We start from the raw sequence: 17,164 nt of genomic DNA on the forward strand, positions 1-17,164 counted from the left end.
ATTTGTATTAGGTAATGAAATGTATACATACTTTATTAATTTTAAATATTCAACTTGATAAATAGCGTTACTGAGTACAAAGTGCGGTACCTTTAACTAATTTGTGTGGAAATTGGTTTAATCCGTTTACACAAAACTAAATAACAATTTAATTTTCAGAATTGTTTTCCCTTTAAATGTGGGTCCCATGTTTTACTTAAGATCCTCACATGTATTTTTCTTTAGGGTTGTTCATAATAAGTTAAACTATTTAAAATTGTAAATGGAGAATCCTATTGCGCTTTGTTATCCTTCATAAATTTGTATAAGAAACATTCAGTTAAAGCCTGTCCGGTAAAAACTGTTGTTCAAAGTTTCTCGAGATCAATTTCATCTAAAGGCTAAACATAAAAGTAGGCCTATCTGCTTTTGATAATCTGGGGAATATTTGGGCCCAACAAGTAGTTTTAGGAAATGTTCTCCTAGAAGGTAAAACTATTCGAAATGTGATCATACTTGTTTTAAAAAACACCTACGTATTTTTTTGAAGGCTTAACATTAGAATGGTTCCTTCCGTACCGTCTGCTGTGGTAGACTGTCGTACTATCTACACGTCATCTTGCAATGACCTACTTTTTCATCCAGACATACTTTTTATTTGTAAAATCACAGAAACTTTTCTACTTCTATTTCTTTAAATAAACCGTCTCCCCATTCATGCTTCTCACGGTAGGGTGTCCCAACTCCCACGTCGCCGACCCACACGGGCCGGGCCGGTGAGTGTCTCGCCAGAGAACGAGCAATCCGAGACGTGTCCGAGTCGCTTCCGTTCCACGAGCTCTTTCCAGAAACTGACTCCTCAAATTTGTTGTTAATATTTGATCTTGAGGAGTAAAGATGAAATGAAATAAAAAGAAATCAAAGTCGCGACGGAAAGATGGGAAGAGGAGAAGGAAAAACGCGGATGTTCCGTGTTTGGATATCTGTCGTCTGCAGCGTGTGAAAAACGCGGGAAAAGGAGCGCACCAAAAATCCATGGAGACCCCAGCGCGTATCGCTTTACTTCGTCCGCTAAGTGACTGGGGGCGCGGGTATATAGACGCAACCAAGAGGTATGTCATCGAGTCGCGGTGACTCTAGAGAGGGAATCCGTTAAGAAAAATGAGTGATTTCTGTTATGTCCTTCCCATCTCTTACCTTTCTACCGAAGAGACTCTTTGGGAAATCGGAGATATCGCTTTGGACAATCTAGGTACACGGGTGATCGATTGTATATGGGCCGTAAAACCGGAAAAGACACGCATTGTATTTCAAAATGGATCGCCTACAACGAACGTCTTGGATATGTGATACCGTCAGTGGGCTGTCATGTCAGACAGAACCCCTAAATGTTTGTGACTTTGAAAAAATGATGAAGGAGAGAAAAGGGATAAAAACCAGACATACAGAGAAAGTAAGATGGATGAGATGAAGAGAAGAGAAAGGGCAGGAAAAAGGGGCAAATGAAAAATACGCGAGCTTTATTGCATGAGGAAAAACAACATGAAAATTAATTCTTGTTTGAGTATGAAAGATAGGTATCATAATGAAAGGGGCGGGGGGGGGGGTGATAAAACTGAAGGAGAAGGAGAGATGGATAGTAAGTTTTAGGGGAAATAATTTTCAAAATAAATCATATTCTTATTTACCGGGTTAAGATTAGTCCATCGCTAACATAATAACTTTTATTTGTTAACTGAAAAGGATGACGAAATAACGCAGATAGTTTGTTTCCTTTTTTTAACGGAAAATCTCCTTTCCCCCAAACACCCCAAGTTCTCCCCTCCCCCTCTCTCTGTCTCTCTCCATCTCTCTCTATCTCTCTCTCTCTCACCGTTAACAATATGCCAAGTTAACTTTATTTCGTTAGCCTTCCTATTGTAAGCTGGTAAAAATATTTCTTTCCCCTCTCCATTCTATAAAGTCTAGTTTTGTGATGTCATTCGTATGTGTCCTGTAAATATAGCAAATCAACGGTCACATTAAATCATTGATAGCGACATGAATAACTTCCATTCAATTCGTTTCGATTTACACTACATCGCAGTCAGCCTTAGGTTAAGGTCACGTGACAACCTCTACGTCATAAAACACGCATGTTCGATTTTTCCCCTCCTCGAAATTATTTATCATACGATGTGAAGAAAAGTGTAATGATGTATCAATATGATCAGAGGAAAAATCAAATTGAAACTAAACATTATTATTCCCTGCATTATGAAAGGAAAGGTAGGGATTGGATCAAAATTGAATCATCGTTTGTTATCTTGGAAAACGGTTTCCTGATTTAATTTTGCCCGCAGAAATGAGATGAGTGGGTGAGATTTTTTCCGATCCTGGTTATCTGGCTTCAGACAGACCCCCGATTTTCTTTTTCAAATGTCTTTTTTTTTCGGGTGCTTCGAGAAAACATGGCCGGCAAATTGGCAAAGCTCCCTTGACACTGGCCACGATGCCGGTGACAGTTCTACGTTTGAAATTCCCTCGCGACCCGAGCTTGTCATACCAATTTGGCGGTGCGCCGTTAATAGCCTTTGGCACAATTGCAAAAGAGTTAAAGCAACTTTATAAAGTGTACTCTGTCCAATGTGGATAGGTGTCTGTCAAAAAGAAATCAAAGAGTGCCGAGGGCAGTCATAAAAGAAAATCCATTAATTGCCCCAAAGAAATATGTTCATCAATCTATAACAAAATTAGCAGCTTCCTCTGATTACAGAATTCGGCAGTGCCAGAGCTTGACATGGTATAGGCTTCAACACATAATTATGAATTATGATGACAAATTATTCGTTCCGTTGAGAGACTGTCACATTGTGGGGTGGAATATTCTCTCCGGGAAAGGGATTTCATGCAGTTTAGAAAGACGCAGTTGGTTCTTTGACAAAAAGAAAGGAATAAAGAAAGAAGGAAGTTTTTTCTAAAGCCCGTATGTAGGCCTCCCAGAGAGGTCACTGACAGGTGGCTATCTCATCAACTCAGTTGGGGGACCGACGGGCACCAATTAGGCATTGTTTTCTATATAGAGGGAGCAAGTAGCTACAAGTAGTACAGTGGGGCTTTAAAAGATGAAAGAAAGAAGATGACTTTTTGAAATTATGGCTGGACAATACTAAAAAATCAACATAATTGCTATTGTACAATTTTAATTGAATTAAATTCCATTAGTATATCATATTTTGACAATACACAGACCGCACTCACAATTATTATCCCCAGTACCTATTCCGGACATGAAACAATCTTATATGATGGGAAACTCAATTAGATTATCATTCCAGTCAATTATTACTTATAAGCACCCCTAGATTATGCGTTATATGAAATGAAACAAAATCGGGGAAGAGATGCTGGATTTGTAATTGTCTGGGTTGAACATTCGTACCCGGGTAGTTGTCCGGTTATGATGATGAATAATTCTAATGTGACATTTATTAAAAGAAGGTCGACCGATGATCAATAAAGGTCCCTATTCTATTACATTTTGATGCCGACCCTGACGGCTTTAAACTCGGTCTAAAGTCGTGTTAATAGAAATATGTTTTAAACAAAGAAAGTCAGGAAATGTCTAGGTTTTCTCTGCTAATGTTGGAGGTCTTCTTTCAATCAAGAAATACGAGGTGATTCAATGTTACAATAGCAATTGAACCTTTTTTTTTTTTTAGAAAAAGTGATTTCGTGCAATGTTGTTGGCCAATGTTATAGTTCAAACGTGGAGATGTCACAATCAATATTGAGCTTACCTTGATCAAAGCATATGTGATTAATGTGAAGATTGTTTTTGTGAAAAGAAAGGCAAACGAACATTAAGTACAATAATTCGAGGTAGACCTACATAAGATAATGGCGATAGAATTGTATTAAATTAAGTATTTATTAATGGCAATTTGGACTGGTATTTGATATTAAAGCACGGCGGTGTTCAACGTGTTCAGATAAATAGTATACTGCTCACTTTTATTGGAATATTTAAATTCAATTATCACTTAAAATAAAAAGAAACAGTAGACCATGAAACCCAAGCATGGTTCATTTCCACTCACTATGAATGTCTATGAATCTTAGTAGACTGTTGGTATAGACTTGAAAGTGAGGCGTTTCGAAATATGAACTTTAAAGTTTGGCTTCCTCATTATGTAATGGTTTATTATAAACTTCATTTCGAAAAAAAAAGTTAAATGAATACAAAGTTACTTTGATAAAAGTATTTTTTCTAAATTACAAAACATGACCTTCACATTTGTCATTAGAAATTCAGGAATGTGTTTCACATAGCTGATCGATTGATTATTGCGTGATAACCAGACGCAAAACCAAAAGTGGATTAAATCGTATACACCGATAGTTCAAATAAAATTGAAATCACCGAGAACCCCTTTTAGATTTCAATGATTATATTAACCTGTCGACCTTTTATATTATATACCCACTCACCTGCCTCCTAAATCATTATCAATCGTAATTACATAATTCGTTTCGATCGATTGAAATCTGCCCTTATTAATCAGTCTCTCAAAAAAGCCCATCAATTCCTCTGCGCTTTTTCTTAAACCACATGTCGTTTTGAATTTAAGCATCCTCCAATCAATTCCTCATTTCTCTTTCTTTTTTAATGTGGCTTATTAATATTACACTCTCTGGACCTTTTTTTTTCCTTCTTCTTCCTTATACGAAGAAAGAAGGGCACGATTAACCGACTTTGATACGGGAAGAATGCTTCTGATTAGGAGTATTATAAGATTTGACGGAAAACATGGAGTATTATCAGTAAGCCAAAGACGGTCTGCTTTTCTTCTTCTCCTTGTACACGGGTCTGATTTCAGCCAGAGCAACGGTATCAATTAGGGGAAGGGGAAGAGGGAGATGCCATGGGGACAGCGCTGGGGCAGAAAGAAGGAAATTTCGCATCAAAAGCGATCACTGACGAACCTGCAAAGAGCGATAAAGCGCGATTGTCACTCCACTGTCTGTTGAACTCGAAGTTTGCTTCTTGTTGTTTCCATCTTGCTTGTTTGTTGTTCTTACTCCTGACAATCTCTCTTTTTTTCCTTTTCTGGGACTGAATGTCGGAGCCTGGCTGACTTTCCGACAGGTATTAAGTCCAAGGAATAAATTCTGGTTATCGGTGAGAATCGGACCGCTAGATCGTTATCTTTCTTGTCGATATTTCCCGTTGGAAAACTGCTGCAGCACATCGATAAATTTTTGTCAAACGAAATCTTGAGAACTTGTCTGGAGTGATCTCTCTTTCCCTCTCTCCCTCTGCTTTTTTCTTCCCACCCCCTCCCTCGATCTCCTTCTTTCGTTAGGTTACTCGAGTCTTTCTTGTTTCAACTCTAATTACCTTTTCAAGTTTAAAAATGTTTGTTAAACGCATCTTTCAATAAGCTTGAATAAAATGCACATTTTCTCCAAAAAACACTCAAATGAGAGAGGAAATGAAATGCATATCATTATCTTAACATATTATAAATAAATAAATAAATACCGCCAAGGGGGATTTGAAAACATGAAATAATTATAATTTAGAGGGAAAAAATGTAAGAAGCAGCATACGAGAAAGATGGTCCATTTGACTGGTTTTAGACAAATATAATCCCTACCCGTACTCAAACCCTCTAGCCCTATTTGAATTACTACTATTAGCATTAATTTTATGTATATGTTTTAGTATGGTCAGTAAGGCTTGGCCGGAAAAATTGAGAGAAAATGAGAGATATATTTTCAAAACTATTGTTCGGAAATGTTAAATGTGTTAATTTCTTTATGGTTTTATTTTCAAAAAAATATATTGACAGCAAATATACGATCATGGGCATATTGCTTATTCTAACATGGTTTTTGTTAGATCCAACCAACCTCAACCTCAAATTCTGCTGATGTCATGCTGGAGGAAGAGTCTACTTCTGTGAAGATATCTATTACTTTCTTGTTAATTGTTTGCTGTTACTTTGCCCCCATTACTATACGCGCTTGTCAGTAAATCATCATTGCTAAATACCCGTCCTCCGCGATTTGTTTGCGGCGATTCTTAAAGAATGAATTTATAATTTAAGATGGAGGGGGATGGGATGGATCGATGCAAATGGTTATGGAAAACAATAAAATTACAGTTGCGTTATGTTTGTTTAATAAACTGTCGTAAATAAAGTTAAACAAAGAGGGAGAAAGATACCGTTTGAACTCACATAGTATCAGTTTTTTTTTTTTTTTTTAATTTCATAAGGCCTTTAGTTTTAACTATATTAACCAAGGCTCAGTTCAAACACTATGCATGCAGCTATTATGATAATGTATTGTATATATATCGCCCCTTCTTCTCTTTATTGGTCTTATTTCATTCCTACCTTTTTATGTTCTTTCTAAAACCTCCATTCCTTTTTAAATCCTTTTTTCCTTTTCGAATATAATTATAGACTCTTCTTTTTCTTTATTCTTTTCGTTCCCCTTGGTCCTATATACCAGTTCTACCATTTTTATGAGAATTTGTATGTAACAAGTATCTTCAAATAAACTTATGCATCCTAATAGAGTACTATTCGTTTGATGTCATCATAACCGTAAGGTTTTCTTTCATGCCCTGTCTACTTTTCCATATCGCCGTTACATTTTTTTCTTCCTTATATTTCCCTTCTTGTCCCTTCTCCTTCTTTCGATAATTGTCTCTTCCTCATCTTCTTTAGATAAGTTTCTCTGTGTCTTCTCTATCATCCTACCGCATCTTCCACTCTCTCTCTCTCTCTCTCTCTTTTATCACCCCGCGCAACAAGTGATCTCAGGATGCGATAACTGCGCAGCTTTGTGCGCACGTCTTTCCGCTCCATCGCTCAGTCATGCATCTATCCCCACACTACGTCTTTGACTTCAAAAATAAAAACAATCACTACACAATAGGCGTAAAGCCAAGCCTAATATTTATTTAAGAAATCGTGAAGCACATCCTGATTTTCATCCAAGATAACAAATTTCTAATCCCCCACGTGCAGAGGAACGTTCGAGAGAGTAAAAAAGGATCGAGTTACTCAAGCCGGTGGAAGCAGGATATTGTAGAAATCTTAGTTTGCGGTATTTTTGTAACGCCTCCTGCCACCACTAATTAGGACTGGTTCGTGTGATGCTGATTGTAGTGAAAGTTTGAACAGCGGCCAACAATTACTTACCTGTCCGTTCAATTTTGCAAGTAATGCTTAACTAATTCTTTTCTACTTCTTCATCTTTTGTTTTTAGTATCAGTTACAATAATCATTTTTTCCATCGTTATGATATATGACTCTTAAATGATATTATTTGCTACGGTTTGATCTTTTACTTTATTCTATTTCATTATATGACATAAGAAAATGAGGATTAACCATTTTGAGCCAGTGTTTATTTTTTTATTTTTTTCTCTCTGAATTGTGATTGCTGTTTTTCCCTTATTTACTCACAAAATGATTCAATACTTAAAAATACTTAAAAACATTTAAGAAGTATATTCTCCAGACTGACAAAATATATCCAGTGACAAAATTATAGAGTGCAGTTCACTGCAGCTTATGTTGAATATTGTTGTACGAGGAGTAATTTTAAGGAGGGCTTCTATTGGCTGAAAAACAGTCACGTGACGTCGATGTACCACACTATGCCATTCAGGCGCGTACGCAGGGGGGGGGGGGGGGGGGGTTTGGGGGGTTAAACCCCCCCCCTTTGGAATTTTTTTTAGTGTAAACCCCCCTAAAAAAAACCTAAAACCCCCCCCCCCCCCCCCCCCCCCCCCCCTTTTGGATTTTTTTTTTTTTTTTTTTTTTTTTTTTTTTTTTTTTTAATTATTAAAAAAAAAAAAAAAAAAAAAATTATTCCCATGGCCGACCTAAAAAAGGTGACCTTACCCCCCCCCCAACGGAGCAAAATGTCAAATTTCCAAATTTCGAGACCAAAAAAAAAAAAAAAAGTGTCCTCTTACCCCCCCCCGCTTATTCAGCGGCTGGCTGAGTCGTTGCGAAATTTTCGGACCGATTTATAAATGTTAAAACCCCCCCCCCCCCCCTTGAAAAAATCCTGCGTACGCGCCTGATACCATTTCCCTCGCACACAATTAAAATTGGGATAGTGATTGGAATTTTTATTCGAGCTCCAAGCAAACTACTTAAAAAAAGTCGAGCTTACAGTAGGACATGAAACATGAACTAGAGTATACTAGTTTATACAATACAAAAGTAGAATGTTCAATTGTTATTTAATATCGTCTCGTTCGCATAGTGCTTAAAATATAAAGTAATCTGCACATGATCAGTTTGAATACGTCAATCTATTTGTTACATTGAACCCCAGCGCAACTGGTATACGATACTAAAAATAGGCCTGTTTATAAGACAGAGAGGATTTCCATAAAATACCTGCCTGGTTTAAAAAAATTAAAGTAGCTATGTACACCTACGATATTTTGATACTGACAATGACAAGTCTAAGGTATGTCTTAATTGACGTACATTACATCTAGTAATGAGTCATTCCTTGAGATTTCTTGGACATGTGACTAATGTTTGTTTTTCTTTCAATCTAAAAAAGAAAGGTAAATTACGCTTTGATTAACCCCAATACATAAACCCAATGACGTCTTCGGAGATCGCATGCACCTAGGAACATTAAATCTCTGATGATGAGGTCATCAAAATTAATGTTCTAAAAAAATATGAAACTTGATCGCCGCTGCCATGGTGATTCGACAACATTTCCAGTGGGATTTCACTTGTTTGGACATCTTTACCTGTTTTTGCAAGGCAAGCAATGGCCTTGATCGGCAAAGAATCATTTCCTTCGACTTTGTTTGAAAAAGAGTTGTGGATTATTTTTGTTATTCTTGTTCTATAAAAGCAGCCGAGAAACAACGTGGTGGTGAAAAATTGACGTCATAGAAGCGTCCGGTAGATTTTCCGTTTTGTCTTCTTCACCTTGTAACTTTGGATAGTCGTTTGGCCGATGTTTGGGAAGAACTTCTAGTAACCTTTGATATCATCCTGATCGTGGAGATTATTGTCGGAACGAATGTGAAATACAGCTAACCCGTTGAGTACTGAATTCTCTCCTTTCCATAGGCTTAATACTTGGATCAGCTGTTCCCATAGGCTGTATGGGTTGAAAAGAAGGTTGAGTAGTGGGAGTGAAAACTAGATATTTCATGGCTTTAATCAGCGTATTCATTTCATCGAGAAAGACGAGAATAACACAGTCTTCTACAACAGCGAAACACACCATTTTAAAGAAGGGAGATAAAAGTTCGTTTGAAATATTAATTTCTCTTTCATTTGCATGTGAACAACAATAATGTAATCCACAGACTCGTTGAATCCGTGAGTGAACAACTAATTTAAAACTCAACCAACAAAAATATGCATGGTATATCGCTAGATGCCTACCCGTCTCTAACGGTGTTGATTTTACCAAGGAACCCACCTCGTTGATTTTACTCCGAATAAGCTATGTTATAAATATCATCACTACTTAAAAGTGCATCCATATCAATATTTTACCTCTTATTTGGTAGGTCTATCGGTTTTGCCGTCATACACTGAGAAATCTAACGCCGAATATTAATAGAAATAGAACACAAGTTGTCCCGCAACATTGTAGACAGCGAATCAATATGGCATTTTGCTGTCAATACGAGTTTAGATATCCAGGCATGCAGAGATATGCGGCATAGAATAAGACACCATATTTAGGTGAGAGCTAAATAGTCGGTTTGAAGAAGATATATAAAACATGGTATGGACGTGGCGAACTGAAGATAGAAGGTGATAGAAGGAAGGGTTTTATTTTATTTAAAAAATCCATAGTCGCAGTCTTACAACCGAATTGCCATTGGAATACAATAAAAAAAGGAAATGTAAAAGTACAATAGTCTTATATGAAAATCATATTAAAACTCTATATGAAAATTCAATGAGTATGGAAGGAAGAAGGGATGAGAGAGAAATAGAAGCAAGGAGCAAGAATCAACAAAAGGTGAGAAAAGAATGAAAGGAAAGGAAAGGAAGGGTAAGAAAGAGGAAGATATCAAGAAAGATGAGGTGGAAAACATGTGTAATGAGCTTTCTAGTAATTAGCTTAAAAATGTGCAGATCCTGAAGGGGCGTGTCCAAAGTTATTCTGGGGTCCCACATTCTTTTGTTTCTACCTTATTAATCGACATGAATATCCATTCGTCTTCATAAAACAAGTAACACCTCCCTCATTCATTTTGTACATAATTTGACTGGTTAAAAGCAAACTTCCCCACGTCAATCATCATGTTTTGTATAAAATCAGTTGTATGGTGCCATCATTGGGAATTTTAGGATTTCTAAGAAATCGACCCAAAATTTCCAGGCCAGGACACAACCTACCCACTCGGAAGTGTCCCATCAATTATTCTTCGAAAATCGGAGAAAGGGACGATCTAAGTATTTGTTCCTCCCTTTTCGCCCTTATAAGGTAAAGCAAACATGTAAGGCAGATGAAAGTACGTTTAGTGAGAGTGTAACTTAAACTGTTTTTGTATAATCTAGTTGATGCTTACCAATGTGTTTGGAATTTTATGAAAGAGGTGTCGTTTTCCTTTATCTTTGGAATATTTGTTTTTAGTAAATAGTTTCACACTTGCACTTTATACACACTTACAAAATCCCCAAGATACGCGGAAAGTCTTCTCATTTTGCTACGGTTTCTTGGAGTATCTATAATCATGATAAAAATCATTACATACAACTTTTCTTCGTTTAATTATTTGATTAATATTTCGGCACATACAGCTGTAATGAACTGAAATTCCAAAGCAAAATAGATTTAAACATTTATATATTTGTGTGGAAATATCTTTGTCATAATTTTAAATGCATCGGTAAGGCTTATATTAATTTTGTCTCGTTGGGTGAAACCTGATGAATCTAACTTCACAAATACCTTTACCTCGTTTACATTGACGAAACGTTGTTAAAAAGACATTATGATATAGATTATCGTCAATAATACATCTAGAGCTCAGCCTACATGGACAAAAAAGATACTTAAGGGAAATGAGAGGGATGTGGAAATGAATTATTTTTACATGTACAAAACCGTGTAAATATATCCTAGTATATCATCATATATCCCAGTTTATAGTTATCTCACAATTTTAAATTGTCATTAACCTTCATTAGTGTCACTGTGCACAAGTTTACGACTGTCACATTAGTTTGTCTTTTCTGTTTAATGTCTTTAATAAAATTGTTTTAATGGTTTATTTTTTAATTCTAGTATACTGGTTTTGAATCAGCAGAGACCCCCCCAAAAAAGTGAATTAAGTGATAAATAATTAATAAAAGCAACCGCACGACATGATAATACATGATTTGAATAAGTCTGATTAAATCTGATGAATTAATAATCATGGAGGATTTAGCAAAGCTATTAGCTCATCCTTTGATTGCAGAACATATAGGATGATTTCTCCCCCCCCCCCCTTGAATCACAGACGCTGCACGGTCCCAGCTATCAAGTTACACTGAAGTCGGGTGGGGGGGGGGGGGCTACGTTCTTAGTGGGTGAAAATGTGAGAGAACAGGGTCATTGGATGAGTGGAGAGTGGAGGGTGTGTATATCTGTGTGTGTGGGCGGGGGGGGGGGGAGGGGATCGTATAATATTCTTGTTGAACCGCCTTCCCCTTCCTCTTTTTTTCTCGCCATTTGCTTAAAGATAAAGACCAGTATTGGAAACGCCCCAATTTCAAAAAATGAAATGGAAGCTCTCATTACCAATCATGTGAAAGAATATGTTTTGACTAATACATGATGATAAAAAATTTGCCGGGAAACCGCCTACTAATTCATATATTTGGTAAATTTATTTCTCTCATGGTCTGTGAGAGATATAGGGTAGTCCCATATACATCTTTCTGTGTATAGTGCTTGTAACTTTACAAAGAAAGGGCCAAATTTCTTATCATTTTGATGATTCCAGAACCTTGCAGATGCTAAATGCTAGATGATCAACCTCTTCTGATCGATTCCACAACGTTTCTTTCACAATGCAATCGCATGACCATAACTGGTCTTTACCTTTAATTAAACTCACACAACATTTTATACACCGGAGTTGTCGGCAACGAAAGCGAACTGAACATGTTGGATGTAAAAGCTCATTGGTCTTGCATGGTTGGTAGGTCAACAATGATCATGCCGGAAAACCCTGGCCATACCAGGTATTAAACAAGGGCCTGCAGTAAATAGGTCAACAGCGGCGTGGGAGTAATGGCTTACAATTATTGTATTGTCATGGAAATATTGAAATACATTTGCCAGGGGAAAATATAAGAATATAATTTCCTGTAAAATACCAAGGCCCTATCCAAACAAACCCTTTACATTGACATGTTTATCAATTGGAGGACTTTGTTTTTGTACCAAACGCCCACTCAGACTCCCGACATGGCAACATAAGGTCCAAATCCTGCCCGTTAAATGACTATTGAACGTGTACGTTAGCAGTAGTATAGCTCACACATTGAAGAAAGTCTACATTTCAAAAGTTCATGAAAATGGTGTCAAAACCTTCTTCTTCTTTTTTTAAAACTACGTCACTTTTATGTAACAAATTCAAAAAATCTTTATTTTTCAAAATCTGGTTGGGGGGGGGGGGGGGTGAGGTGAAAAAAAGTTAAAAAAGACCCCGGCAAACCGACATCCGGACCTTGTTCAGTATTTGTGATCGGCAAAGGTGAAATGCGTTCACCACACCTGTGTTATCATTACAGGATACATACCTATCATTGTATTTTGTATTGACAAGGTCACCGGTAAAAATGATCACGTACCATAATTTATTCTACACTCTGTGAAAAAAATGATTCAAATTTCATTTCATGCATTTCTCTTTTGTCTTTCTTCCCCTTATCTTAAGCCGATGTATGGACATGTAAGAGGCTGAAAAGGATTTATATTGTATGGGTTTCATTCTAGGCGGTGCAACACACAAATCAGCAATCAGTTTTTAATTTGAATTAGCTACTCTGATTGGTTCAGGGTCACATTTTTAAACAAGATGTCCGTGCAACAATGTTCTCGATTGGCTCCTTCCATTTTGCTATTGATTTCAAATCTGAAATGATTATATTTCAGCCATTTAACAACATTAAATACAGCACCTAATATGTTTTTCATTATAACAAGGAGTATATTGATTCAATATAATATGTAGTTATCTATGGCCTGCTATTTCAAGATAATTTAGAGTTTATCCAACATAATGCTACGTCAAAAATTGCTCTAAACTTTATTTCGTCAAATATATAGTGTTAGGGTTAGTGTCACACTTGGGTTCAAGGTTAGGTTAGTGTTAGGGTTAATACAAAGTGCAGTGCTTGGAATTCGGACCAGGGATGAACTTAGTTAGGAATTTGGTATGAGATGTCCGAGAAACGAAAATCTCCGCAGCATGTGTCGTAAAACCGATATAAAGGCAGGGATTATACATGTAGGCCTTAATATCCTACACATAAAGAAAATTCACAAAGCATCTGTACGAATTTAAGATGCCATGAACCTTCTTCCTAAACAAAATCAAAACAAATCACGAGGTATGTTTATGAATTTAGGATGAAAAATGCAAAATGTCACTCTAGTAAAACACAAGCAATTGAAGGCTCCCATTAAATCACTTTTGGAACTACACTGCTCATATTAATTTGACGGTTGTTAACAAAAATATGGAGTAAACTGATTGCACTCATCGTTTTCAAACGGGCATTATCCCATCAATAGTTCAGTTGTGAGGTCATCGCCTTTCCAACAAGCATTGCTTCGAATTCGGAGTATCCGGAATTTATTTTACCTCATACGCAGGATATACTCGACTGATATTCCTATCAATTCGATTAAAAAATATATTGATGGTGTCAATGCTCCGTAAACGAGGACAGTAGAACATACATTGTGTAATTTTGATATAGTGTTACCTCATGCCTCGCACTTTTTATGTCACATTATTTTTCTAAACAGTGTTTTTTGGCAAATGCTTTTGTAATTACGATTTCTTAGTAATTATAGGATAGCAAACTTTTCCGGCCTCCTGGAAAACCCTCTTACTCGCTTTCAACCCCCTCTCTACCCCCCCCCCCCCCCGTTTCCATGTCCCCTTCCCTCTCTCTCTCTCTCTCTCTCTCTCTCTCTCTCTCTCTCTCTCTCTCTCTCTCTCTCTCTCCTTCTCTCTTTCTTCTCCTTCCCATTCTCAATCTCTCTCCCCCACTATTTGTATGTCTACATCTTTCTCCTATCTCTCTCCTATTATCTATTCTAGCTGATTCTACCTTCAACTATTTCTTTCTTTTGCTCCGCCCTACCCCTTCTCTTTCTATCTCATTCTCTCTCTTTCTCTCTCTTTTTCTCTCTCTTTCTCTCTCTTTCTCTCTCTCTCTCTCTCTCTCTCTTTCTCTCTCTCTCTCTCTCTCTCTCTATCTTTCTCTCTCTCTCTCTCTCTCTCTCTCTCTCTCTCGCCAAATTCACCCACAGCCATCTGCATCATGAATTATTAAGAATGAAGTCAGAATGAAATTAAAAAACCGACATTGTATCTCCCAAATATACTAATCTGATATTTAAGACCCTCATAAAAACTATCAGCCATTTACCATAAAAGCCCGTGTACAGTTAACTGATGTAAAAGTGTAGCTGGGTATTATTCTTTCGAGTAAATAATGATGTGCTTCCATCTTTCGTGTATTCCTTGACAGCTTTTACATTCCTTGATACATTATGCCCACTTTTTCACCTTCTCATCCACCCGGCATCGCGGTTCATCCAGAGTCTGAGGGTGAACTGCACGTAGACCATTGGCTGAATCGGCACAGGGACCCGTTTCACAAAGCTTTTTTCAAGACAAATGACAAAAATCAGTGACAAATCTGCTGATAGCCAATCAGAAGCAAGGATTTCAGTAGCTTATAACAAAGACTGTCATTTGCCACTGATGACAAGTTTGTGAAACGGGCCCTTGGTCTTAACGCTGCCAAAATGGCGCCTCACGTGAACGCCATCCGACTAAACGTCTCCCCTCAAGTCCCGGCATTAGGAAGCAAAAATATCACATCGGCTGCAGAAAAACGAAAAACGACAAAATCTTACTTTCGATGTCAAGAAACAATGACATTTCGATGACTTCTTACCTCCTTGCCTGACCTATTTTTAGTATCTTCTGGCAATTCTGTGACCGCTTGCTTCTCTTTTTTAATTTCTCACCGTAATGGCTTTTCGCTGAGAATAGGGCCAAGGTTATTTGACGCTACCATGGAAAGGAGATCGCGGACCAGTTCCTTTACGGATCTAAAGGCGCCTTAGTGCAGAAGTCTAAAGTTTGAAAGAGAGATAGGATAGGGTGTAGATGGTAAGTCCATTTCCTTCTACAGGATCTAGGACCCTTTTATGATTTCAGAGCTGGGAAACGTCTCATTCTTTCATCGTCATATACTAGTATTTTTTTTTAATTTCAGGATTAAAACGTTATTTCTTGAAATAGTCTTGAGCTTTCGCTCTGGACCGCTCTCCATCGTCCAGATGGTTTCACCAGGTTCTTAGAACCAATTCAAACAATTGCTGGTGAATCATAAAAATACAATAAGTACGGTTTTTAAAGGGAATGATCAGTCAGTGTAGAAGGTGTGGTATGAATTAGTTCAATGGTTGAAGACAAAAGCCTTGCATGAATCTAGACATTGACGGGTGCGCTGATTTCTTGGGAGAAGGGGCCCTGGCGTTTAAGGCAAATATCGTACCGGCTTTTTAAAAATATTCTTTGATGGATGAGATGTGGTGTGGGTATTGGGGGGGGGGGTCGTACCTCATACCAGCTGTTTTCTCCCCCTCCTTCTTCTCTTGTTCACTTTATTACTTTTGTATATTATAGTTTTGGTTGATCTTTTTCTTTCTTCAAATAAAGTTTTCGTTATCTTTTGACTGTGGGGATGCGCCTTAGCAACGCCAGTTCGTGACAGTAGGAGATACAGGGTTGAGGAGTTAACTGTAGCGAAATCACCTTTGAAAGTGTCTGTCCTCGAACATCATGACATGGCTATTAGATCGAGGCGCGATAGCTCAGTCGGTAGGGCAGTGGTCTCGTAATCCGGTGACCCGGGTTCGAAACCAGGACGATGCGCTAGTGCCCTTTGGTAAGGCATTAATCCTCATTACCAGGTCCCTCGGAGTGGACCTAACGCCGTCGGCCGTCTGGTTGCTTACTTACAAACATTTATGCTTTCTTAGCAGTCAGGTAAAAATAACCATCACATCACATCACAATTTGAAATTTATCATTATAAGAATATAAAGATAAAGATAATCTCTTTAAACCATTTCACAAATTCCGAAACGAAAACACCGGTACGCAGTTTGAACTGATAAGAATGATTACACAGCCGTATTCGACTTTGAATAGATCAAGTAAAGAAGGAAACCAAGGGTCTCTTTGGTCACAGATCCTGTGGTCGAATGTAGGAAATGGTATTGGTTGAAGAATCCTCGATTATTTTCCCACGGATTTGTGGCCACGATGAATCAACAATAATCCTGTTTTTGCTTTTTCTTCTTTTTATGAAGTGATTGGATGGTTCATGGAGGATATCATCTATCAAAGTTTTTTTTAATATACCCATAAGAGGCGATGCTAGTACAATTTCATTTGACAAATATTGTTAGAAAAGTATTTTACTTTAAACATATTCCTTTAAATTCACTAGCGAGAAATTGTACTCATTTCGTTTCCTTTTCAATTTAATTAAACTAAGGAGAAAGTGGACTTTTGCCCACATGTACATGTATCATCATTATTACTGAAGGAATCGACATCTTACAGAATTATTCACAACTAGTGACACCGCAAGGGTGTAATCCCATATGGTCTAGTGGTTAGGATCCGGCGCTCTCACCGCCGTGGCCCGGGTTCGATTCCCGGTGTGGGAAAATAGTTCTTTTTTTGCGTGTAAAAGTAGCAGTGGTTTGTTTTTTATCATTAGTGTTTATTAAATACCACACGTTAATGATGTACTAAGAAGATTAGTGTCTTTTAACCATAAGTATTTGCCCACAGGCCTGGCAACTTCACAACATAGGGCTGTCCAGTACGTATCTAAATACATACATTTACATGGACATGATGTTAATA

General features: G+C 37.4%; 1 non-coding gene across 1 annotated transcript; it reads left to right on the forward strand.

Annotated features, from left to right (window-relative positions):
• The first annotated feature begins 16,890 nt into the window (after positions 1 to 16,890).
• TRNAE-CUC lies at positions 16,891 to 16,962 on the forward strand. The gene has a single exon. It is a non-coding gene; the product is annotated as a tRNA-Glu (tRNA).
• The last annotated feature ends 202 nt before the right edge of the window (positions 16,963 to 17,164 follow it).

This window comes from Strongylocentrotus purpuratus, unplaced genomic scaffold (genome assembly GCF_000002235.5).
Source record: "Strongylocentrotus purpuratus isolate Spur 01 unplaced genomic scaffold, Spur_5.0 spur5_scaffold_8, whole genome shotgun sequence".
NCBI classification, from domain to species: Eukaryota; Metazoa; Echinodermata; class Echinoidea; order Camarodonta; family Strongylocentrotidae; genus Strongylocentrotus; species Strongylocentrotus purpuratus.